Source organism: Podarcis pityusensis (genome assembly GCF_964106645.2).
Source record: "Podarcis pityusensis genome assembly, chromosome: 5".
Lineage (NCBI taxonomy): Eukaryota > Metazoa > Chordata > Lepidosauria > Squamata > Lacertidae > Podarcis > Podarcis pityusensis.
In genome coordinates this window covers 81,995,973-82,021,070 of record NC_138032.1, presented here as the reverse complement: position 1 = coordinate 82,021,070, position 25,098 = coordinate 81,995,973, and the positions used below count along the sequence as shown (strand labels likewise).

Here is a 25,098-nt window from a genome sequence, read left to right as displayed (position 1 = left end):
AAAGAAACCTGTTTCTTTTTTCTGTCAAAAACATAAATGTGCCACCAGTGATTAGCGTAGGCACATTATACCCAGTGGAGGATGCTAGGGGGGAAATATGTTTTTGTATTTTCCAGTATGTTTATATACAATCATATACCTATGTAAACTAAAATACAAAAAATAATGTTTTTTTAAAGTCTTCTGCCATGAGCCAGTGCATTATAAATAAATATTATTCAGCCTACGACAGGAGGAAAATGTTCATGTTAGCATTGCATCTATTAGCACCTTGCCAACAGGGCATTAAAAACCTGTTCCACCAGCTTAGTATGAACTTTCTCCTCTGCCAGACAAGGACACGAAAGCTTTCTGTAGTAGTAGAAATGTGTGGGTGATAGGTGTGCTAAGAGGCAGGAGTGCACAAAAGGTTTAGTACTAGATTGATTCACTGTTCTGCTGCTCCTTACCTTCTGAAACTTAATAACTTGGCTACCCAGTTTAGTTAACACCAACTGCCTCTTCAGAAAAACTTGTTTTCTGCATGCTGCTTACCCTGAATATTGATATGCAGGTCTGAAGATGACTATTTGAGCATATTCCACCAAGCTAGATCTTCTAAACTAAACCCTTTAAAGGGTGAACTAAATAACCAAAAGAAAATAATGTAGACTTTTGTCCACTGGAAATCCTTTTCCCTTTCAGCTCGGAGCCTCTTTTCAGAATTTGTTTTGGGAAGGAGAAGGTTAAAAGTTTCAGAAGTTGCATTTGAGAGCCATGGTGACCATCAGGAGGCAAGGTGGAAGGGGCACCAAAGTATCTGCTCTGGGGTGAGGGGAATAGTTACCCACTGTAGGCTTATAGGATCAAAGCCCTGTAAAGGGTCCCCAGGCCATGTGCTACACCCAGAGACATACCAGGCTCCTCACAGTCTCTAGGCCCTTTTCTAATTCCCTCACCATCAATCACTGTGGGACAGCATCTAAGAGGAGTGGTTGGCTGGCAGCCCCCTCCCCTTTAATGGTCACTTAAAGTTTTATATGCTAGTACAGACCATTTTCCCAGCCCTTTCTTCGTAGCACACAAGCTACCCCCTTCCTCCCCTTTGTCTCGTCTATCGTTAGGATGATGATGACGATGACTTAGAAGTAGGGGTGCAGGAAAAGAATTGTTTTAAACCACGATTGCCGGGTTACAATCCTGGGCTTCAGTCTGTACCTTTAAAAAAACAAAACCCAAAAACTGATGAAGGATGAGACAAAGCATGTGTGGCTTCTCCTGCAGAGTTCTTCCCCTGGTCTTTTTGTCCTCTTCTCTCCCTCCTCCCTCCTCCCCAATACCAAATCTGCCTTTCGCTGCAGGCCTGCCACAAAGCCAGGAAGGCAAATGTGGGAAGGGGGGTGTCTCTGGGCAGGGAATGAAAGGAACAGGGAGAGGGACCGAGACAGGAGAAGCTGCAAATGCTTCATGAGGAATTGTAAAGGGTCTGAGCAAATTTCTGGGTAGCAAACTGGCAACCCTGCTTGGAGCAATGATTTGTGCATCTAGAAATATATCCTTGTAAGCCTCTAGGTATTCAGGGCAGATTTTTTGGAAGGCCTCTGAAGCTCCACTCTTCTGGAACACCACCTGTTCTCTTGGTGCCAAGTCTAACATGTGCTAACAGGCCCTTATTAACTGCTTGCCTGATTGCCTCTCTCTGGGTAAGCACCCGAGAACCAGATCCTGCAATATCCTAGCAGGGCCTCTCTGAGGACACGCAGGTTGCTGAAAGAATTAACGACATCTTTTCTAGCCTTTATATGAGGCTGTCTTAGGAGAGAGTTGATATTTACTCTTGCAATACAAAGATGATGTCCCTTCAATCTGTGTCCCGGATCCTTCACACTTTTGCTCTTGGGTATGCTGTCCCTCAAACGAATGTCTCTCATTTTAAGGGGGCTTAGCTTGTGGGCGTTTTTTCTGAGTAGTTGGAATTGCAGAAAGCACCCCTTTTGGATCCAGATGTATCTGAACTTATTTGTTGGCAGTTACCCTGCGTCAAGCACAACATTGTGTCCCTGCAAAGTGACTTGTGGGGCTGGATTAAGGGTGTTCAGCACCCACCACTTCTGCCCTGTGCTATAGAAGCCTGTCTGGAGACACAGTGTGCAGGGAAAGTGTCACTGTTCCAAATGTGGCTGCGTGTTGCCATCCTTTGGCCCACTTTGCCTGGGCACCTGCTGAAGATGGTTGACCAGTTTTCTTAGTCATAGGAAGTTGGAAACTGCACAGTGGAGTGTTCCAGGTGCATTTCCTGTCCTCACTACTCAGGAAGAATTGCACCTTTAAACTGTATTGGAAGTGAGGGGCAGATGATAGGGCTCCCTGTTGCTGCCACCTGAGGTGAGATGAAATAACTTCTGGGGAGCATCCTGGCCATGCTTCTCTTGGGCCCTTTCATGAGGCAAAGGAGTGGCATTTATTTATTTAATGCATTCATATCTCACCCTTAAAAATAACCATCCAAGGGCAGGATCAAGGATCAATGCACATAATAAAACACACCAAGAAAGCAATAAAATCAAGATATAGTGCTGCTACTGGAGAATGAGGAAAGTGTGCCAGAGAGGTTGAGGCTGGGAGTATCTGTCCCCACCCCTTGCACCATTATAATTTCTCTGAACAAAATCTAAATGTTTTCCAACTGTTGGCTACATATCTTTTCACAGCTGCAAAACTTCTTACTTTCCAGGACCTGGTGCTGCTTCTCTTGTGTTAATATCTTTCCATGGCCCCTTTTGGGCTTGGAACATTTCCACTGTTGCCTTCTACTTGCTAGCTCTTCACTAGTCCATTTTCTCCACATCTGCTTTCCTGGAAACCTGTGGTTTGTTTTGTGCTTAAAATATCCCTTCCAATCTAACCTTTGAAATATATACTTCCTCTTTTTTTAAGTTGACTTTGTATTCATTGCTATGATTTGACCCAGGGCTTGTCTGAGCTCTCTTCACTGTTCCCAGTTGATTCTGATCTCCTCTCAACAAAATTACTCCCAATACATTGCCTGACTGTGGTGTTCCTGGTAACTGTCATCTTCACTGTGTTAGGGCTGTCTAATTACTCTCCTGCAGAATCTGTAGCTCAGAAATCTGTACTTCCCTGATGACAGAAACTGCAACAATTCACTTTGTTTTGCTGGACACCCAGGCCAGTAAAGTAAACATACGTCAAAACCTTTCCTTGTCTTATGTTAGCAGTGAGCCTGGTTCTGTGATCAAGGAACAACACGCCCTCTGCTTTATTGCAACACAGAGATCTTCCCTGTAATAAATACTCAGCATCGCCTACAAATAAGGAACACAAATTATAATTTTGCTTTGCCTCCACTGGCTGTTTCTGTGCTCCCTCTGCTGGATCAGGAAGCACACGCTGCCCCCAGAAAACCCCAAAGATTGCAGTAGTGCTGAAGCTGTATAAAGAATAGGGGCTGTTGCATATTCATACTGACATACAAACAATATTATTGCCCATTAAGATGTGCAGTTTACCTGAAAGGGGTGGCAAGCAAAACAGTTTGCTTACAGAAAGTAAATATCTCCGGCAGTTTATGTAGACAGCTTCAAATAAACCTTCAGATTTAGGGTTGTTTCAGTTAATCAGCAGTAATGGTAGGTAAGGAAGAGAATACAGAGATACCTTTGGAGCATGTCAGCATTGCTCTTGAGTGAAAATAATTGCTTCCAAATAAAAAAAAATGCACTGATAAGGTATTAGTTGTAAATGACAGGGCCATTTCAAACAATATTAGCAAATTTCAAGCAAATATATATATTTAACTAAATTATATTATTTAGTTATATATAACCAAATTGAAAACAAAATGTTTGTAGCTGGCATCTAAATCAGTATAGTGAGTATCCATGTAATATTAAGAGGCAGGGAGGTTCAAAGAATCGCACTGCTGAACTGAAAGATTGCCTCCTAGCATATAATGCAGACTGACTATTCTATGCCCCTGGTAGAAGTGCAAGTCCTACAGATCGAAGCCATCCAGTAGGTGATCCTTCAAGTAGGCTGTTTTTGAGACAGGGGAGTGTTACCTAGAAGACCGGACAAGGATCGTGCTTTTTGGCATTAATCTAGTCAAGATCGATGGTCGTTTGAAAATTCATAAATATTTCTGTGGCATTCTCCCACTGTGGCTCTTCAAACCTATGGAAGACAGCCTGCTAGGAGACCATGCTTGGCTGCTAAAACAGCACATAGAAATCCAATTGCCTATAAGCAACTCATTGACAAAATAGCTTTCCCCAGAAAACTGTGATTTGCCAGGGTAATTTGTAAACTTTGTCTTCGTCTTGATGGGAAAATGTCTGGAGGGCACCTGGTTGGGAAAGGAGGCTCTAAAAGAAAGAGCAGCGTATTGACTGTGGCAGGGCTAGCCAACCTGGTACCGCCCCCTGGCCCATTGCTGGCATCATCCCTAACCACTAGCTATGCTGGCTGGAGCTGATGGCAGTTGGGAGTCCAGCAACACCTGGAGAAGAGCTACATTGGGTGCCCCTGCACTATGGGCTAATGGTAGGGTTGCTCAAAGCCCTGCTACATAGACTGTACATGCCGTGCTACAATGGAATGGCCACAGAAATGGAGTGGCACAACTAGCAGGCCCCCAAAAAGGAAGTGGAAATTCCACGTGCTACAAATGGCATTTGCTGTGAGCTCAAATAAATGTTAATTTGTAGCACCTGGAGTTCCTTCATTCCTTCACTCCCCCCCCCCTTTTTTTTTAACCTGCTTCTGTGGAACTAAACACCCACACTTCCCTATTGCATGTAAGAACTTTTGCCTTGAATGAGATTAGGAGCCTATGGAGAAATTCCTTTTCAGGCAGCCCCACACACGTGGTCTGCCCACTGCAAAACGAAAGTATATACTCATGCTTGTGTAGGGATTCACATACGTAGGTGCCTGTTCTCGCTACATGGGGTTTGGCACAAGAGCATGAGGCTTTCTCCCCCCCCCCCCAAGAAAAAAATATGTTCCACAAATACAACCTGTATGCAGGGAAGATTTATGAAACACCCCTATGGGGCAGCTTTGTAGAGGACATCCTGGCTTCAAGGGAGTGGCCATAACTCTCCCCAACATGACATGGGTGCCATTAAACTGCTACACAGGATGAAGAAAAATTGGGAGATCCATTGTGGGTAGCAGGCAAGCCATCCTAGTGCCATTGAGGGAAAGTAGATGTGTCAGGGACAGAGAACAGCAGTTTTTGGTACTTGACATTGTATATTCTGTCCTGCAATCAAATTGTGAGCATGCAGATGCTTGGTACCTTTGGTAATAATGTGCCTTTTTATTGTAGGAAAGTGGATCTTGTTATGTGAAGCTTCAAAGGGCCTAGTCATTAGCTGCCGCCAGATAGGAAGTGCTCGTGGAACACTCTGGTAAGATATTTCTCTTTTGACCAGTTGTATGCATACAAGTTATTTGTTCATTCTTGCTCCATTATAAGAAATTAGGGTAAGGATAAGTATATCTTGCACGCTACACAGCTGGCCCTGCCATGCAGCAGAGCAAAGCAGCCTAGTCCTGGAGGCACCATAGATAAATGGCAGAAAGTGGTGTCTGAATGATACAGCAAGACTTTTTGGCATGTTGGCCCTAGCTGGGGGTGGTTTGGTATGCCTTTTGCATTATGCCTTGGTCTGAAACTATGCACACACATACCCATGATAGTTCAGGAATGGGGAACTGCAGGCCCAGGTGCCAAAGGCAGCCCTCCAGTGCTCTGTACCTGACCACCAGAACTCACTCCAGGTCACTCCTCCTTCCCTCCCCATGCCACACCATCACCACCCTACTCTGCATTCTCCTTGAGTGTTTTTGCCTGTCTGAAATGTGTCCTTGAACTATGACTATAACAATGGCTCTTGCTTGTCTGAATGGAGGACTGAGAGGGCGGAGATGTGTAGACACTACTGTACTATACAAAAGTAAAAATAATAGCAGTTGTGGCCCTGGGAGGATGCCCCAGAAAGCCCAGAAAACGCACTAGTTAAAGAGCTATTGGTATGATTCATTTCAGGCGTAACGACACCATGCACTAGGAGCCCTGGGCTCATGGCTCATATTCTGCCTCTTCCCCATGTGAGGGATGAAGATGAGAAGCTGTTTGATGAACCACAGTTTCTCGTGTTGAGACAAAATGGGAAACTGTGGTTTGTTAAAAACCGTGAATAGAAATGTCTCATCTTGTGTGCATAAGGGGGGAAGGGGATGAGGGAGTGCACATGCCTGAGGCTCAGTAGACCTCTTCAGCGTAACACTGCATAGTTGCATATTAGCCAGGCCTATGCTGGGCCTTGAGTGCTGTCAAACATTCCTGAGGTTCTGCACAGCCCTATTTTCTCTCCTTAGGCTCCTTTTCTGTAAGAATGTCTGCTTGTTTTGTGCCGATGTGAGTGGCTGATCTAGTCTAATATGACAGTAATCCTAGCAAGCAGATGTGCCTTGGTCCTGCCTGCCATCTGCTCAGGTTCTTTAGCATCACATGAGGCTGGCTGGGGGGGGGGAGGCACAACCCTTTGGATCTGCATGTAACCTATGTAAAATTAAAGCACAAAACTATTATTACAGCCAGTAAAAAAGAGCACCTGGAAACATGAAAAGCATCCAGGTCAGACTCTTTGTCCCAATTATCCTAATATTACTTACTCTGACTGGCAACAGATCTTTAAGGTCTGGGACAGTGGTCTATTGCATCACTTGCTACCTGATCCTTTAAATTGGAAATGCCAAGAATTGAATCTGACATCTTTAGCATGCAAATATGTGCTCTGTCAGTGAGTTTGTGGCTTCTCTCTCATTGGATGCAAATTGGTTGGTCAGTTTCAGAGCTTTTTGAGAGACAGGCAATAGTGGTTGCTGTGGATAAGGAAAGAGGTGGATTTCTATTGCAATCTGTGGCTGGTTCTTGCTTGTCCAGACAATTTGTACTCTGTTGTTTGTTTATGTGCTGGTCTGGTTTTTTTGTTTTTTTGTACCTGATGCTCTCTAGGCAGGGGTTGAACTTTAAGAAATAAGAGATTTAGTTTGTTTGTTTTTACTTTATTCAAAACTGTTGATTTCTAAGGTGAAAGACTGCAGCCGGCTCAGAATGTAATAGGTGCAATTACTGCAAAGGAAAGTTGTATAGCCCCTGTTCCCCTTATTAACCAAACTGATTTCTCTCCCACTCAAGATTGTTTTCTACCTCCACATCCATCTGCAATCATTAGACATTCCTTCTGGCAGTACCAGTCACTTACACAGATGGAATAAACCATACATTTACTGGCAGAGCTGTTCCATCTTCTCCACCCCAGGCAAGGCTTTATGGAGCCTGGAGCTTGCATAACAGCTGACCCCAGCTCAGGATCCAGTAGATCGCAGGCTAGCTCAGTTCCTCCCCACCTGTTTCAGGGCCTTCCGCAGGCTGACACCAGTGGGAACCCCACTTGCCTCCAATTCACACTATCAATAGCAGCTGTTGCAACTATTGGTGAGCCAGGTTGCCCTCCTAGGAGCATTGGCTTCATTCCTGGCCTTGGAGATAATGGAATCATAGATCGGTAGAATTGGGAGGGACCCTCTGCAATACAGGAATCTCGGCTAAAGCATCAATGACAAATGGCCATCTAATCTCTGCTTAAAAACCTCCAAGGAAAGGGAGGCCATCACCTTTCTTGGACAGTGTTCGAAACTCCCATTGTTCTAGATGCATTTTGTGACAGGGAATTTCATTAGCGTGAGCAGTTTCTGAACTCTGGGTGCAGTATTGCACCTAAGATTTCAGAATAAAACTACAGAGTGGAAGGAAAGGAGGACCTTTTTCTGCCTCCCCACTTCCAGCTACTCTCTGAAGACGGGAAAAGAGACCCTCTTAAGAAAATTGGGGGTGGGGTGGGCAGGGGAAGGACTAGACCATGTGGAAAATGAATACAATATTTTAGCTGCAGTTCATTTTCAGCTTTTTATTCTTGTTATAAAAAAGCGTGCCTAGACATTCCATTGTTGCGCCCATAACCTAGGTTTAAGGTGCAATTTAGCTCCTAGCTTTCATATCTAAGTTTCTAACACTGCTTTTGGGAGTCCATTCCACTAACACATCTTACCATCAGAAAGTTCTTACTGGAGTTTAGTCGGAATCTCCTTTCTTGTAGCTTGAAGCCATTGGTTTGAGTCTTACCACACAGAGCAGGGGAAAACAAGACTTGCTCAATCTTGCATGAAACAACCCTTTAGATATTTGAAGATGGCTATCATATCTCTTCTTAGTCTCCTCTTTTCCAGGCTAAACCTATCCAGCTTCTTCAACCGTTCCTCATAAGGTTTCCAGACCCTTGATCAACTTGGTAGTCTCTCGTGGAGAGCAGCTGTGGTGTCACAGGCCACATTTGCAATCCGAGTGGGCCTGTTAACATTCTCTGATCTTATGACTGACAGCCCTGCTCTAGATGCTCAACTACATCATCATACATTACCAGATGCTAGAGTGATATATTTGGGCCTGCTTCAGCTTAGGTTATTTCCTTCAGTGCCTAAGTAGTTAGCTGACACATCTTTATGCCCAGGAAAAGATAGAACAAGCTTTTTTGTGTAGATATATTTCAAATATTATATAGGGGGAATACAGTGGCCGCCATCTCTCCTGGTACCCACATGTTTTTGTGTTCAAGCTAAGTCATGGATTTGAAGCAATTTATTTAATTCCTCATTATATTCATATCCTACCTTCCCTCTAAGGTGCTCAAGGTGGCATTCACGGCTCTCCCCCTCCTCATTTTATCCCTGCACCTGACAGTAAGGTATTTATATTTATTTCAGAGACTGAAAACAAGGTGGCATTGGGCAGTGTTTCTTTCTGTGTTGATGAAATGTGTTTTTAAGCAGTCTTGTGCTGAAGACAGGCAATTTCCCTTCCCCTCCCTCCGAAAGTTCAGGGCGGTTTAGAAGAAGGACCACAGCTCGTGGTGTGTGCACATCCCCCTCTTTCACCTCTTGTTTAGCTAGATTTCGTGTTGCTTCGAAAACCTGCAAAAAACATTTAACCAAAGGTAAGAGAAGAGCATCAGAAATATGGGGAGCTGAGCATGCAAACCAAACCTCCTGTGTGTTCGATCCTTCAACGGTTCATTTTTGTCACCATAAGCAACATCCACTAATCTGATTTGATAGCTGTCATCTTGAGAGCTGCAGTAATGCAAACAAAAGATGATAACTCAAACGAGGTTAGAGTGAAGAGCTGTTCCCCAAGTCTTGCTGTTGCCATGTGGAATCCCCAAGTCAAATTAGAGTGTGGCATTCGTTCCTTTAGCTCCTGGGAGTCTGCAGTTAAGATTCAGACCAACTCTCTCTCATTTCCACTTGGAAACACAGTTCTTTGGAGACTCCCTCTAAACACCAACTGAGGTCTGATTCACGTAACTGAGAGGCTTATTTTCAAAACGTGTTGTCCTTTTTTTCTGGCATGGCAAACTAGTTCTGTGCATAAGGTTCACTACACTGCTAGATGCCAATATACCCAAAATTGGTTGCATCAGGAAGCAGTTGTGCTGCTTTTCAACTTTGCTGAGTGTAGTCATTATAGGCTGATATTCTTAGACAGGATAAGGCTGGAACTTTTTCACCCTTGAGAAAGAGAATTTATGAACTGGGTGAAGTAGCTAAGTGTGGGGCTTGAACTCTGGCCTACTTAGGGGTTTCAAAACGGAGATATTTTTTGGCCCTCCGCCTACTCCTTTAGAAATGCTTTTCCTTTGATGGTAACTCTTACTGTTCTGAGAAAATATATTTGGGTATTTTGTTTGGCTTTATGTAGTTGCGCCACAAATTCCCAAGAGAAAGAGAAGAAATAATTCACAATAACAGACCAACACAGAATATACAATTGACTAAATCTTGGGTGTAAATTTTTGTCTGGAAGAACTAATACGTTGATACAGTGCAAAACACTCTTCATTGGCAGCCTGACCTGCACATACTTATTCGCAAAGAAATTGCACTCTGTCATGTGGGGCTTTTCCCGTGTAAGTGTCCATAGGATTGCAGACTTGTGGTAAAATAATTGCAAGATGAGCCTGTAGTTTCTCATGTCAAAGAGTGGTACTTTAGCCGAGCTTTCTTCCTGAAAAGGTAGTTTACACATGCAGGAAAGTTGGTGGGTTTGTTTGCTTTGTTTTTAAATGTGAGGCTTCATTCAAATTATATGATCTACCCAAAAGAACTGTACCACATGCTGTTTCCTTGTTCTGCTGCCAATCTCTGCTGAGAGAGGGTTCTTCGGAAAGTATTGCTTTCTTGCCTGAGTTGTTTAAGTCCAGCTTGTTTTTTACACACTTCACTGGGCCTTGATATTGCAAATGATACAGCTTTTTGTATGGCAGTCCCAACACATGGATAAATTTCTTTTCCTTGCCTCTCCTACGAGCTCCAGTGCACACTCACAATGCAGGCTGGATCTTAGTTCAGGCTCCTTTTCTCTGCGTTGATTTAGATCTGTTTCTTTGCCTTCCTTTAATCTAGTTCTGTGGTGTTAAATTTCCTCTCTGGTGATTACAGAGGTATGAAAGGCTGGGGGGAAGTGAGAGAATCTACTGCCAGTGTGGTGGGTTATATAAATATGAATATGAAGTTGGGAAGGGGAGGGGAGCTGGCAGGTGTAGAAATTTAGAGTGGTGTGCAGAATTGGTTGCGCTTCGTTCATTACTTCAGTTGTTTTTTTTTAAAAAAAGTATTGGAAATGCTTGCCACATGAATGGCCTGACTGATCTTAAGGCTTGGCTGCACCTTCCGTTGGTAAGACCCGCCGACAGTTGCACCAATACAACACTGATATATTGCCTCTCACATTGCAGACACATCTCACACCACATAATCCCAAATGGGAAAGAAATATTTGCCTAGGAAGCACTGATTGACATGTAGAGGAAGGAGAGCAGGTTCCATATTGAGAGTTGTGGGTACTAATATAATTTTGCAGCAAATGAAATTAGTCTTTAGTGGAGAAAGGCTGTAGCTCAGAAAGCATCTGTTTCTCATGAACAAGGCCCTGGGTTCAACTGCTGGCATCCCCAGGGAAGAAATTGGAGACCCTGCCTAGAATCCTGGAGAGTGGCTGCCAGTCCGTGTAGACAGGGCTGAGGTGGATTAGATTCATGCATTGCCGGGGGTTGGACTAGATGAGCCTTCCAAGTCTACGATTCTATGATTCTATGGGGTTGACAAAGAGTCGGCTAGTATAAGACTGCTTCCTGTATTTTGTAACTGGTTAAAAATTGCATAATTTACATGCAGTTCACAAATATTTACATAAAGCCACTTTTCATAATTTATTTTGTGTTTTTGTTGTTGATGGTGTGTGTGCTTTTGGTTGCTATTTTGTACCTGGCAAGGAGCAAGGATCTCTGTAGGATATTAAAAGCCAGCTCCCAGCCACTGTAAATCTTCCTCAGCCACCTCTCCGATTTCTAAGATTTAACCCAGAGTTGTCCACACACTTCCAAGCATTTCTTTGTATCCGTAGGGTCTATCCGTTTATTTATATTTTGGCATTTGTGTGCTGCACTGTAACACAAATACCTCTCTCGGGCATGCAACGAAAACAATGCAAAATGAAACATAAAAGCATAAATTCAATGCTAGATTAATGCAACAAAAACAGATTTGGAAACGGAAAGGTCCAGGCTATATCAGTTGTTTAGGAGGCCTGGGTAAACAGGTCTTGACTAGGTGCTGAAAAGGCGCTCTCCCTGGTGGTTGCCTGCCTTACTTCATTAAGTAGGGGCACATAGAGCAGAAATGTACCCTTTTTAAATCTGAGCGATGGGCTGGTGGGGAGGTTTCTTCCACACACACCCCTCTCCATCTGAGCAATCCGATGCCTCAGCAGCATTGGGCTTCGCGCAGCTGGGGCGTAGATCCCAGCTAAGGGATCCGGTGCTGCTGAGGCGTCAGGGTCACTCAGATCGGGGGAGCACTTTCACGGAACCGCCACCCCAATGTGGTGGTTTCATCAGCGATATACCGCTGAGTGAAACCAACATCGCGGTCTGCTCCTCATACCGGTCCTGGGCGATGTATTGATGTATCGCTCAGGCCTAGGCAGGATGTAAATGTACTAAATAAAAAGGCGGTTATTGTTCAGTCAAACTGAATGCAATGTTTTGGCAAGAGGGAAGAGAGGAATCCCTTGTCCTCCAGATAATTATTTATGGTTTGGCAAGGAGAATATGCTTTGCCTTCTTGGGAATGTAGGCTGCTTGCTAAGCTTCCCATTCATGGACTTTCCCCAGTCACTCCTTCTGTCCAGGCTACATGCGTTACCAGCGCTGCTTTTCACCTTCCTTGAGTGTTTTTGTCAGTCTGGAATGTGCCCTTGAACTTTTGTTAATGCCTCTTGGTTGCTAGGATGATGAGGGATACACATGGAAACTAGCCCCCTGTACAGAGGCAAAATTCACATTTGTTGCCTTGACTGCTTTTGCCTTTGGCCCCGTTCACTGCTGGCATGTAGAAGGGAGTATGACCCTCTGGCTGAAAAAGGTTCCTAGCCCTTGTCCCAAGGGGAGAGGAAACCATCTTCCAGGTGAAAGGCTGCAAGATCTTCATGAAATAGCAAAACCTGTCAAGAGCTTTTCTGCATGGTCACTTCTCTGAAGTTCAAGAAGGTTGTCATCAGAAGTATGTTTAAAGTATTTTCCTCTCAACACATTTTAGATATATATATATATATATATATATATATATATATATATATATAAGTTCAGAACAGTGCTGGAACATTTGGGAACTGGAAAGCTTTTGTGTAACTAAGTTCATATCTGCATATTGGTCTGGAAGGTCAGAGCAGTTCATACTGGAATTTGTAAGGCATCCTGAAGGATTCCTAGCAGTAGCTAACGAAGCCCACCTAATATGTCTACAGCTGGGCAAATATCCTCCCAAATAGCACTGTCAGCCTTCTCTCTCTCTCTCTCTCCCCCTCTCTCTCCCAGCCTTATTAAACCAGCTTGATGATCACATCTGTGATCAGAACAGAACAGAGTAATCAACTGTGCTCAGGAATTAAATATAAAACTGCAGCAACCCTGAAAAAAATATTTTAGCAGCAGCAACATAATCCTATTCGCTGCACATTATCTGCAGCCAGTATCTGCTGCTAGAAGAGCTCTCTATGTTATTTAAATGACTTCATCACATTTGGATCATTAGGAGGCATTTTATAGGATTGAGGTTATTTGGCAGAAAGTCAGGGGTGAATTTTATAATGTGCCTTTACTTTTTCCTCTCCAAATACACAGATTAGAGATTTTACAATAACAATTACACCTTGGGTTGCAGCACTATTTCCTCTGCTTCAGACCATCGTGTATATCATCTGTGGCCAAATTCACTGTTAACATGTATCTAAATAAACGCTCAGGAGAAAAAGGAAACAGAAATATTGTGTGGTGTAGGAGAAATTGCTGGATTTGAATTTTTTTTAGGATCCATACCTTGAGGACAGTTGCCCTGTGATTCTGTAATTTTGTTTGTAGGGGTGGGAAAAATTGTGTCAAAGATGATGGGTCCAGATTTGCAAAAATGTATGCAGGACGCAGAATTTTATGGTGAATTGTTTGTCTATGTATGTTTCTTCACAGAGCACATGCAGGCTGCATTCAGACAATACTTTGTTCCATTTCCTTGACATTTCCTTATTATTTCCACCTTTTATGTGATCTTTCTTGTCTTGTAAAATCCACTTATAGGTAGGTGGTGTTTAAGCTGTTCTGGGTGTGGTGGCATTTCCCCTGGAAAGATCAGGTGTGCACTTTTTTAGTCCTTTCAGCGGTGGCCCAAGTGGTCTCTCTGACATGGAGCACCTTTCACCAACTAAGGCTGATATGCTAACTGTGAATCCCCCTTGGCAAGCTCTCCATATTCTGGTAGCACCTCACCTAGGCTATTGCAGCACATCATACCCGGAGCTTCCTTGGACAGCTATTCAGAAATTACAGCGCATGCAAAAAACAGCATCTGGTTACCAGCCTGGACTGGGTGAAGTAGGAAGCATATATTAACAGTTCTGAAGTAGCTACACAGCTCCCAGGCCATCTAGGAACACAATCCATACTGTTGCTTCTAACCCTTTAAAGTCCTAAACTGCTTGGGAAGTGGGAACTGAAAAGATTGCCGGCTCTTTCAGGAATCTGTCCTAATATTCAGCCGAAGCAATCTTCTGCAAGTGTCTTTTCCATCACCATCAGACGGGCATGCTGTGACTGAGCCTACTCAGTCATGTATTCCATCTTTGAAATTTCCTCCCAAGGGAGGTTCGTCAGGTACCATCCCTGTACTCTTTTTAATGTCAGGGGGAAAGTTGCTAGGCTTTAATATGATTTTTTTTAATGCTGGAATTTGATTGCTGCTGTTACCAGTTTTGGTGTACTTTTTATATTGTTCATTCAAACTGTGGATAAGCACTTCAGCTGAAGAAAGGCTAATATATTTCTTAAATAAAATGGAAAGAAATATTTAATAGGCATTGCTACTCTGTCTAGGGATTTAATTGGAAGCTACTTAGTTAAAGCTATAGATGTGGAGTTTGCACGTGGCCAATGCTGCCTGGATGAAATTTGTTGACTACACTGTCAGTTCATTTTATCTTCACTCTCGGATCAGTGGACAGCACATTTGCTTGGCTGGTATCAGAGGGAGTTCTTCTGTCTTATGTGTAAGGTGCCGAGGGAAGGGGGAAAAAGTGTTTCACAAAATGAACTCCCTAAATAAGTTATGATCATGGGTTTATATAATTTATGTTTGTTTCCCCCCAGGACAAAATATAAGAGAGATGTTTAGGTAAGAGAGCATAGAGATGATGCTATCATCAGCTGAATTTGTATCTGCAGCCAAACATGAAGCTATGACAGAGAAATACTGTTGAATGTATGGGATTGTCAGTGGCAACCAGGCAGGCAGGCACTCCCTGAAATTTAATTTCAGGGGGCAGAATGTTAATACCTGGCCATGCTGCCATTGTATCCCCATATTTCTTCCCCATCATACATTCCCATTTGAGGGCACACTCCTGGCCTGACTACATGGCCAACTGCATGAGTCCTATATTTGGGGGTATGTGCACACAGACATTTTTCAAAACAACCCGTTTTATTTAGCATGTTAATTAGTGCTTTGCACCACAAATTTATGCTTTGACAAAGTGCTTCTCATCTTTTCAAAAGCAAACAAACATGTATGCTCCATAAAATAATATATGCTACTGGACTTTTAAGAAACTTGCCAGGAGAACCTGAACCATGAGATTGCTGTGCTAGAACATTATTAAGGCCAGAATGAATTGCTGCAGAACTCTATACTAAGCAAACAAATTGTTGCATCCACACTGCTAGGTAGCTGAGATTTTGCACAGAGATGCTGCAGAAAGAGCGTGGTTCAGTGGGACTTACTTTTGAGGTGGCATGTTTAGAGTAGGTCTAAGAGTGTGGGGTTTATTTCTTACATTGCTGAGCTACAAAAATATGTTATCTGCTGTTTAAAAATGAGTAATCGCCATTCTGTACCAAGACAACCCAATTTTTGTACTAAATGAAGGCAAATTCTTTGATGTATATAAAATGCAGTTATCTGCTTAATTTGCATCATTTATTCTACTTCTGTTAGTTATGACAGAGGGCCAAGATGCTATGCAGATTATGTCCATCTTCTCCTGTGATCACTAAGTCCTATTGAGTACCAAGGTAAAAGGTAAAGGTAAATGACCACTGGACGGTTAAGTCCAGTCAAAGGCGGCTATGGGGTATGGTCCTCATCTCATTGCCACCACACTACCAAAGGGCTAAAACTTGCTTTTTTTCTTTTAAGGCTAGGATTCTTAGGGTGCTGTAACCAATACTGAAGGTTGCTGTCAACATCTTTCTTCCTGCCTCCCCAACTCCCTGTAATTGTGCAGATTTGTAGAATTTACACAGGTGTGTAAATTCTGATTATGTTATTATCATGCTGTCTTACTATGCTTTTTATTAATGTGCTTTGTAAAATGTGTTCTTAATGTTTTACACTGCCCTGGGATCTTTTGATAAAGGATGGTTTATAAAGGGTGGATTTTCCCAGTTCACATAAGAATCTAGCCGTGTAATACATCCTATGGCAAAGTTATCCTTTATCTTCAACATTTGTAGAAGCAGAGGTATTTTCACAGCTACTGGTGTCAGTAGAAGTAGTTTTATTGCCACTGCAAACTGAAAGGTTTTTTCCAGATGCTCCCAGAAGTGTGAAACAGGTACTGTTGCATGAAAGGGCTTTCTATTTTTTAGTGTTTACACACTATTACTGGCATTATAATGACAGTTATATATTTGTGCCTCCCCTCCCCCCAATTTAATTTGGATTTATCTATTTGCACAGGTGTGCTTTCGAACTGCTAGGTTGGGAGCAGCTGGGACAGAGCAATGGGAGCTCACCAGCATTGCGCAGATTCGAACCACCAGCCTTTCAGTCAGCAAGCCCAAGAGGCTCCTGCCAACCCAGGAGTTTGAAAGCACACCAGTGCAAGTAGATAAATAGGTACCACTGTGATGGGAAGGTAAACGATGTTTCCGTGAGCTCTGGCACTTGTCACAGTGTCACGTTACGCCAGAAGCCAGAAGCAGTTTAGTCATGCTGGCTACATGACCCAGAAAGCTTTCTGTGGACGGATGCTGGCTCCCTTGGCCTGAAAAGCAAAATGAGCACCACACCCCATAGTTGCCTTCACTGGACTTAACTGTCCAGGGGTCCTTTACCTTTACCTTTTTTATATACTAAAATTAGTGCTAAACCTCCAGAACAGTGGTTATCTTTGGGTAGGTAGATTCAGATGCCTATTTTTCTTTCTGCCTGGGTGATTTTTCTGTAATTACTGTGCGGTGGGATCTGTGAGGAACTGGGTCACATAATGGATATCTGTTACATCTGCAGCTAACTGAACGCTAAGTCAACACTTTGAGTGCATCATGTGACCCATATCCACTGTGTAGAGATTGCAACCTTCCCTGCAAACAAACAAGCAAGCAAGCAAGCAAAAAACACAACTCTTGCAAAATCGTCTTCCAATGAGGATATTGACTAATGGACTTTCCTCAAAGAGCCTTGAAGGGTTAAGCACACTGTGCAATTAATTTTTGTCCACACTATTGTACTGGTAACAGGAGTGCCAATTTATGGTTCATTAAATACAAGGGCTAATCAGTAACCAGTCTGGTTTTAATTCCACTGGCTTCATGAGCACATGAAGGTCACCACAGGACTCAATGAAGCTTTTAAACCAAATTAATGTTACTGTGCTGAGCTGTTTGATATTTGCAGAAAGCATGCCAGTGTGTTGGAATGTGCTTTGACCCAAAAATGTACTTGTTATATAACCCACTTAATATGTGTTTTTATTTCCAGCGGTCATCTGGTACTAAGTTGCCCTGTTCTAGCGTTGCAGTATAACTGACAAGTGAAATTCTATTGTAGTTCCAGCATAAGAAGCATCTGTATATGTTTCAGTGAATGGAGCACTTAATCACACACAAACCAATACTTTAGGGAAGGGGTCGCCAATCTTTTTTTGGACCAGTGGGCACATTTCGAATTCTGAGGTAGTCACAGAATAACTGCAATGGGGGCGATTATGACAGAGTACAAAATGGCTGCCTTAGCAAATGTGGCATAGCACAAAATGAGAACCTTATGCTTTTCATGAGAGGTCAGCTATGACTTGCTGGTCCTGAGTGTGGAAATCCCACAACATTGATTTTAGACACACACACACACACACACACACACACACACTACACACACACACACACACACACACACACACACACACACAGAATATTCCTCAGTACTAGGAAAAATATACAGGATGGCTGTACTACACTCAGGGCTTGGCCACACTTCCTCTTGTCCCACCACTCCCCCCCGCCCCCCCGGAAAATTGCTCTTTCTCACTCAGTTGGAGGAAGCGGCAACCGGATTTTCTGCAGAATGGAAGTTGGGATGAAAAACGGAAATTGCAGAATGCACAAAACTATACATTTCCTACAAAAGAGACACACAACTTTTGATTCCTATGCCAATATTAGAAATTAAAGAAACCGCTCGGACCCATGCCTAGAAATTGCGGGAAAAGCGGGAAACCACTCATAGTCGTGCTTTCTAGGCACAGGAAAAGTGGAAGTGTGGACAAGCTCTGGCTCCCATTTCACAGAAGCCACTTCAAAGGTACCTGCACATTTTGCACCATAATTTTCATCCTAGGAGGGCTAGAGGCTTGGCATTTTTTTAAAAAAACGAAAGCTCAGAGTCTGGGGCACCTGTGCAGAAAGACAAGTGAACACCATCATACATAATGGGTTGGTGACCCCTGATTTCGGGCATGGCTGCTTCCATACAAATCCTCCTACTTCTGAGGCACTGGGAGAGGCTTTCCTCCATGTACTGCCTCGTTTTGGAGGTTAGACTGATATTGACAAGAAGTAGCATTTTCTGTGATGGCCTCACAGCAGTGTAACTGTCTCACAGCTAGATCATGGAACGGCCCCCTCCATCACCTATTGAGGGGTTCGTATGTATAGCTCAGGACACCCTTAAAACCTGGCACAATCCAGAGGCTATGGTAACAGTAGTGCTGGTTGATCCTTGGCTGTCTCTTTTGCCTGACAAACCCTAGAAGTTTGTTTTGCTCTGACTGTAATTAAGAACCTATCTTCCTGCTGTGACCTGGAGGAGGTGTCAGCAGTTCCTTTGGACCTTTGTCACACTCGGCATTTATTTTCAGAATTATGTCCATTCAACTTAAATCAGGTTTGCTTCATATAAGGACTTCCACATTTAGGTCTGCTTCTGCTCTTTGGCTAGTGTCAAATAACCTCTGTTTTTTATATTTGCAATGAGCCACTTATCCCAGCATGCTTTGCTATAACCTGATAGACTTTTGTACTAAGTACATGCTAGCTTAACATGCAGTCTGAAAAGCATATCCCCTGTTCCAGCTCAATACCATTGCAAACTGTAGAGTGGAACTTCTGTCATGTTTTCTCTTGGATTAACACCCACCCTGCGAGGGATCTGGCCAACTTGAGAGCATGCACATTTTGTTGTTGTTGATTGTGTGTGCATGTGTTTTAACACTCGCTGTTTGGAATACCCAGCACTGAACCTGAATAGTATGTGAGACTATGAAGACCTTCAGCACCCCAGAGGCTAACAATTTTATTATGGCATAAACTAGTTTTTAAGGTGCTACAGGACTCTTCGTTATTTTTGCTGTGCCTCTGAATAATGAAAATTGCAATTTTCAGTTATTGACTTTTTAAGATATATGTGTTAAGTTTTTGTCTCTGAGGATGCTAGGGAGTGCTTGTTTATGGGCAGTGGTATCAGCTACTACTAGGAAGACAACATAGGGGTTTGGCAGACTTTAAGAATAGAAGTTTCACACTTCAAAAGACTTTGGTGCAAGGATTGTAGATAAGTGGAGGCCTTTGTAATGGAACAAAAATAATACGAAGGCACAAATGAATAAATACATGAACATTGTTTAATATTCGTAAATTGCAGTTTCTCTTCGTTTTTGGTGAATGCAGTTGTATATTTTATTTAGTTTGCTTTTTATTTATGTAAAATCAATTTTAAAAATATTAACTTTCAGAAACATAGGGGTCGTCTGTATGTTTCTCTGCCCACATGCAATAGGGTCAGAGACATGCCTTGGGTTTGCCCACACTCCTCATTTATTTGAACACTGACTCTTCTGATCCCGAATATTAAAATCCATTTTCTCCAGTGTGGATCAGGCAGTCTTCCTCCTGTGTATGTAGGATGTGAAGGGGTAGATTGCACCTCCCAACCAGACACGTGTGCCTCACAGAGATCTGCATGCGAATGTGGTGTGCACTGTATATGTGGAATCTAACATAAGTAGGCCTAAAAAGCTTGACTGCTTTCTCTTGTACAGTCCAGGAATCAACCATTTGTAAATGGCTATAAGCTTGCCACCCATTTTTCATATATTTGCCTTATTCAAATGTCCCACCTGCTCAGATGTTATTTGCATGGAAGGGGATGCGCACTTGGTGGCGCAGGCAGGAAGGAACCATTTTGTTCTCCCAACTCATAAGCAGAAGATCAAGAAGAAAGTTTCTGTGTGTGTGTGTGTGTGTGTGTGTGTGTGTGTGTAGAAGGCATCAATAACCACCAATATTTAATGTACGATTTTCACGTTAACAGAGGACAATACACCACAAGAAGCAACATATTATTTTACTTACATGACTACATTGCATAAATAAGAAAGTATATTTTGATCCAGGCCCTAGTGGTTTCAGTGTCTTGCGGTCACATAAATATGCAGATTTCCCAGTTTAGGTATTACCTTCCATGTTCAATGAGATGGCGTGGTGGGAATTATGCTCCAACCCCTCAAAAAATAAAATACAATACTGCACAATCAAGTGTTTCTATCTAATACATTACCAAGTCATGGGTTTTGTTGTACCTGTCCTTAAAAAAGAAAGAAAAAATCTTTGTAATAGTGAGTCCCTGGCAGCCTTAACAACAAATAACAGTCTTTTTTGGGCCGGGGGTGGGTGGAATAACCGCTTTTGAAGGCACAACAGTATTTTAACTGTAGCTCATAAAAATTGTGTGGTGTAATCCTATCGAACAAGATAGAAGAAATCTGAAAAAGCTCTGCTCAATAAACTGATACATTCTTCAGGAAATTGATGGTAGTTCAAAAGCTGTTTCTTCAGATAGCAATCATTGGGCTTAAGCTTGCTCAAAATGAGTGCTCAGTTGGAGCATGGCGAGGGGCCCCCAGATCTGCTTTAGAATGGTCCCTGTTTAGTAGACAGGGTTCATGGCTTTATCTGAAAGGGGATTTTGACACCTGACACTGCTGCACAGAGGGAGGGGGCGGAGGCAGGAGAAGAACAGCGAGCGAGGAATATAAATCCATTTTGAACTGAGTGTGGTTTCTTGTGCCTTAAGTATCATTTGGGTTTTATTTGTACGTATAAAGGTTTATTCAAAGAGGATTTCACTTTTATTAAGTGGCCAGCCGGGCTGCCTTAAAACGTGAAGGTGCAATTAAAAGATAAGAAGTCAAAGGAAAGGCGTAGGCTTTGCCTCTTCTGGAGGCAGGCATTTTCCCCCTAGTTCATTCAAACCCTCTGTGGCTTGGGCATAATCCCAGTGCAGTTTTGTATGTTAAGGATCAGCAACTTCATGTCCTGGAGCTGAATCTGACCCACTGGGTGTAACCAGCTCTTCCCACCCCCGCCTCAGTTCCTAGCGCAGTGGTGGTAGAGAGGGACAAAGGGAGCAGCGGTTGTGGGAATAGCACTTACTACCTTCTGCTGCCCTTTCTTGAAACTGCCCCTTCTGTAAAACCTGTTGCTGGTCAGAGTTGTATATGCACTGAGCCTACAAACAAAGAAATGATCCCTGTGTAAAAGGACAGAGGTGGAAGTTGCCTCAGTGATCCTGATCACAACTGCTTTCCATGAGTTGTTTCTACAGTTTTGGAACAACTGAGAAAGGTTTCATAGAACTTGAGGAAGAGTGAAGACCAACTCAGGTGTTCTGCTGTAAGTACCGTATTTTTTGCTCTGTAGGACGCACCAGACCATAGGACGCACTTTGTTTTAGAGGGGGAGAAAAAGAAAAAGAAAAATTCTCCCCCTCTCTGCTCAGCGCCCCTTCAGCGAAGTGGCAGGAGAAATGGAGCCCCTTCCATTTCTCCTCCCACTTCGCTGAAGGGGCGCTGCGCAGCTCTCCCTCTCTGCTGAAGCCAGGAGAGTCTTGCTCTCCTGGCTTCAGTGTAAGGAACCTGAAGCCTGCGGAGCGCAGCGGGAATTCGCACTGCGCTCCGAAGGCTTCAGGCAGCTATCCCTGAAGCCTGGAGAGCGAGAGGGGTCAGTGTGCACCGACCCCTCTTGCTCTCCAGGCTTCAGCGAAAGCAATGCGTAGCCTCCAGAGCGTGCACGGAGCGCTCCTTCTGCGCTTCGGAGGCTTCGCTTTGCTATCGCTGAAGCCAAGGAGCCTGCATTCGCTCCATAGGACGCACACACATTTCCCCTTAATTTTTGGAGGGGGAAAAGTGTGTTCTATAGAGCGAAAAATACGGTAAGATGATTTGTTTCCATCTTTAAAAAGACCCCCACGTGTTCTCATCTCACCTTTCCCTACGGTGGGCTCTGTTCTTACCAACCCTCTACCTCTCTCAATTACGGGAAACTAGATTGTAATAGGAAAGGTAGACTTTTTTCAGCAGTGATCCATCAGTGTCACTGTAGCATAGAAAGAATGGACATGCAAATTACTGTATTTTTGTTACTAGCATTATTTTTGTATTAAAGATTGTCAATTGATTCAATATCTGCCTTTAACCAACTGATTCAATGCGGTTAAACGAAAACCACATGTTTCCGGACTTTCAGTATAAGTAAATCCTTAACATGCTGAAGGAAGTGCAAGGTAAACTAGTAAAAAAGAAAGAAAGAAAAAGATTCCTCTCATTATTAGAGAGGATATCTTTCCTTTTTGCATGCCCTGTTTCACTGAACTCATCAGAAACAAAATAGCCTCAAATAAACTAATGTGCTTTTAATTCACATTGATTAATACTCCCTCTGTTTACTCAGCTAACCCTTTTAATTGATTAATCTAGTAGATCAACTGATTAAAGCCCTAATAATTATTTATCCAGAGCTTTTCCTGAGTATTCAAAGCACTTCACATACATTATTATGACAACCTGTAAGATAGGCCTCGCTTCTTAGCAATGTTTGAGAGACTAGTGGATTCCCTAACAACGTCTAGTGAGTTCATGTCTGAGATGAGATTTGAGCCAAGAATTTCGTAACTCCTGGCCAGTTTCTTAACCGCTACAGTGCAACAGCTCAGAGAATCTAGAACACACAACATTTGCTCCTATGGATGACTTTTATTTCACTACCTTTTGTTCTGCCAATATGCTAGCTCAGGGGTCAGCAAACTTTTTCAGCAGGGGGCTGCTCCACTGTCCCTCAGACCTGGTTGGGGGCTGGACTATATTTTGTTGGGGGGGAAATGAATGAATTCCTATGCCCCACAAATAACCCAGAGATGCATTCTAAGTAAAAGGACACATTCTACTTTCAAAAATACGCTGATTCCTGGACCATCCGCAGGCCGGATTTAGAAGGCGATTGGGCCGGCTCCGGCTCCTGGGCCACAGTTTGCCTACCCATGTGCTAGCTCAAGCAAGAATGTTCTTTGAAATGAATAAAACTAAATTCACACTTGTACATTTCTGAATGTGTTTTATGTGAAATGATGTTGTTAGATAATATTAATAAAAAAAGATTGATCTGTGAAGAAACACGGCTGGTTGATTCTGAGTTTCTTTCTGGGAACATTAGGTTTTGTGCAAGCATTTAACCAAAATGCTTTTCTTGCTTTTCTCATAAAATTTATTGTTGGTGAGAGATGATAGTTCTAGCGCTGATGCCACAGAAATAGATTTTTTTCTCTTGAAAAGGCAGATACTGGCTTGCTACTATTCTTCATTAACAAGTTATTGTGTTAGAGTTCACGAGCAATGCACCGTGTGTTTGTCCACCAGTCATGCCTCATGAGTATCAAATTGGTATATTGAGTGGATCCTGGAAGTGAATAACTTGAAGAGTTATATTGGGCAGTGAATTGATTGCATGAGTCTCCTTTTGCATTCATACAGAAAATACATTATTTGAAATTGAGATCCATTCATTGAGATCAATTGACAATCAGAAAATTAGTAAATGGGTCACGAAAGTTAACAATCAATCACTTTATACAAAAAAGAGTGGTTATATTAAAAGGCAATATTGGTTAAAATATTGACTGACCATAGTCACTCTTGGGAGTGAAAATATATGGTTTCTAAACTGTTGCAGAAAATTGTAAGGCTGCCCCTTCTCAGACAGCAAAATTAATATATTCCTGGGTCCTAGTGGGTGCTTCTACCTAAATGTCTCAGTTGACAATAATCTATAGTTTCTGGTCTATTTTGCTGTGAAAGCTTCTCTCTTTAAAGGAAACAGGAATCAATTCACCATATCCTGCTTCTGCATATTGGACCTATTGGATTTGCATACAAAATGTATAACCTTTGGATTTAGACTGATTCACCTTACAAGGCTGCAGTTACATCCTACACTTATACAGTATACCTCCAACCAGATATGCAGTGCACTGGGAGATGCAGACAGCTGCATTTTCTTCTGTCCTGTCCCAAACACAAATACTTCCAGTCCCACCCAATCACCCTCCACTTTGTGCCAGGCTCCTTCTGTCTCTGGAGAGAGCTGTCTCTCGTTTGGGAAACTCTGCGTTCAGGATAATGAAATCCTAATTTCACCCATATGAAAATAATGCTTTGATGAATAACCAAGCCTCCTTTAAAAAAAAACACAAACCAAAGAAAGATAGTGTTTCTAAGCGGCTGGGGGCACGGAGAGTGAAAAGTGCAAAGCCAGAATAAGAAAAATAAGTTATAAGCACGCTAGGCTTGTCAGTTTAGATCATGTCATTCCTGTTAGTGCCTAGTAAATACAACACCAGATCACGAGCCAGAGGATAATCTTTCACTCAAAATCGTTCTCTTGCAATAATCCAGTATTGGGTCCATAGTGGAGAAAACTATTGTCAGTGTCTTGCTTTGTTTGCTGACACGAGTATCTTTTCAGTGTATTAAAAATTTTTCTATTAATTGTAATAATACCTAATCCTCTTCTTTTGTAACTAACAAAAGAGTTCTTAAAACAAAGGAAAACCCCAAAGTGAATATATTGGAGTGGTAGGGTAGCTAATTTAATTTAAAGGGAGGGGAATGTGACTGCCCTTTGGAGGGACTATGGTGGCACCTAGGCTGGTGATACCAGGAAATGCTTTGAGCTGAAGCTCCAATCAAACTGCTTCACATTTCTTTCCTGTCCTACTAACATACTGTATTTTTCACTCTATAGGACGCACCAGACCATAGGACGCACCGGACCATAGGAGGGGGAGAACAGGGGAAAAAAAAATTTCTTGTTC

General features: G+C 42.7%; 1 protein-coding gene across 12 annotated transcripts in view; it reads left to right on the top strand.

The window, feature by feature from the left end:
* ZMIZ1 (zinc finger MIZ-type containing 1) overlaps positions 1-25,098 on the top strand; it is a 386,929-nt gene that overhangs the window by 162,093 nt on the left and 199,738 nt on the right. For 11 of the 12 annotated variants that reach the window (XM_081007653.1, XM_081007657.1, XM_081007656.1 and 8 more), the window contains one exon: positions 5,333-5,414. The exons of the other annotated variant lie outside the window; for it this stretch is intronic. The gene's annotated coding sequence lies outside the window, so the exon portion shown is untranslated. The remainder of the gene's footprint in view (positions 1-5,332; positions 5,415-25,098) is intronic. 12 annotated transcript variants of the gene reach the window in all.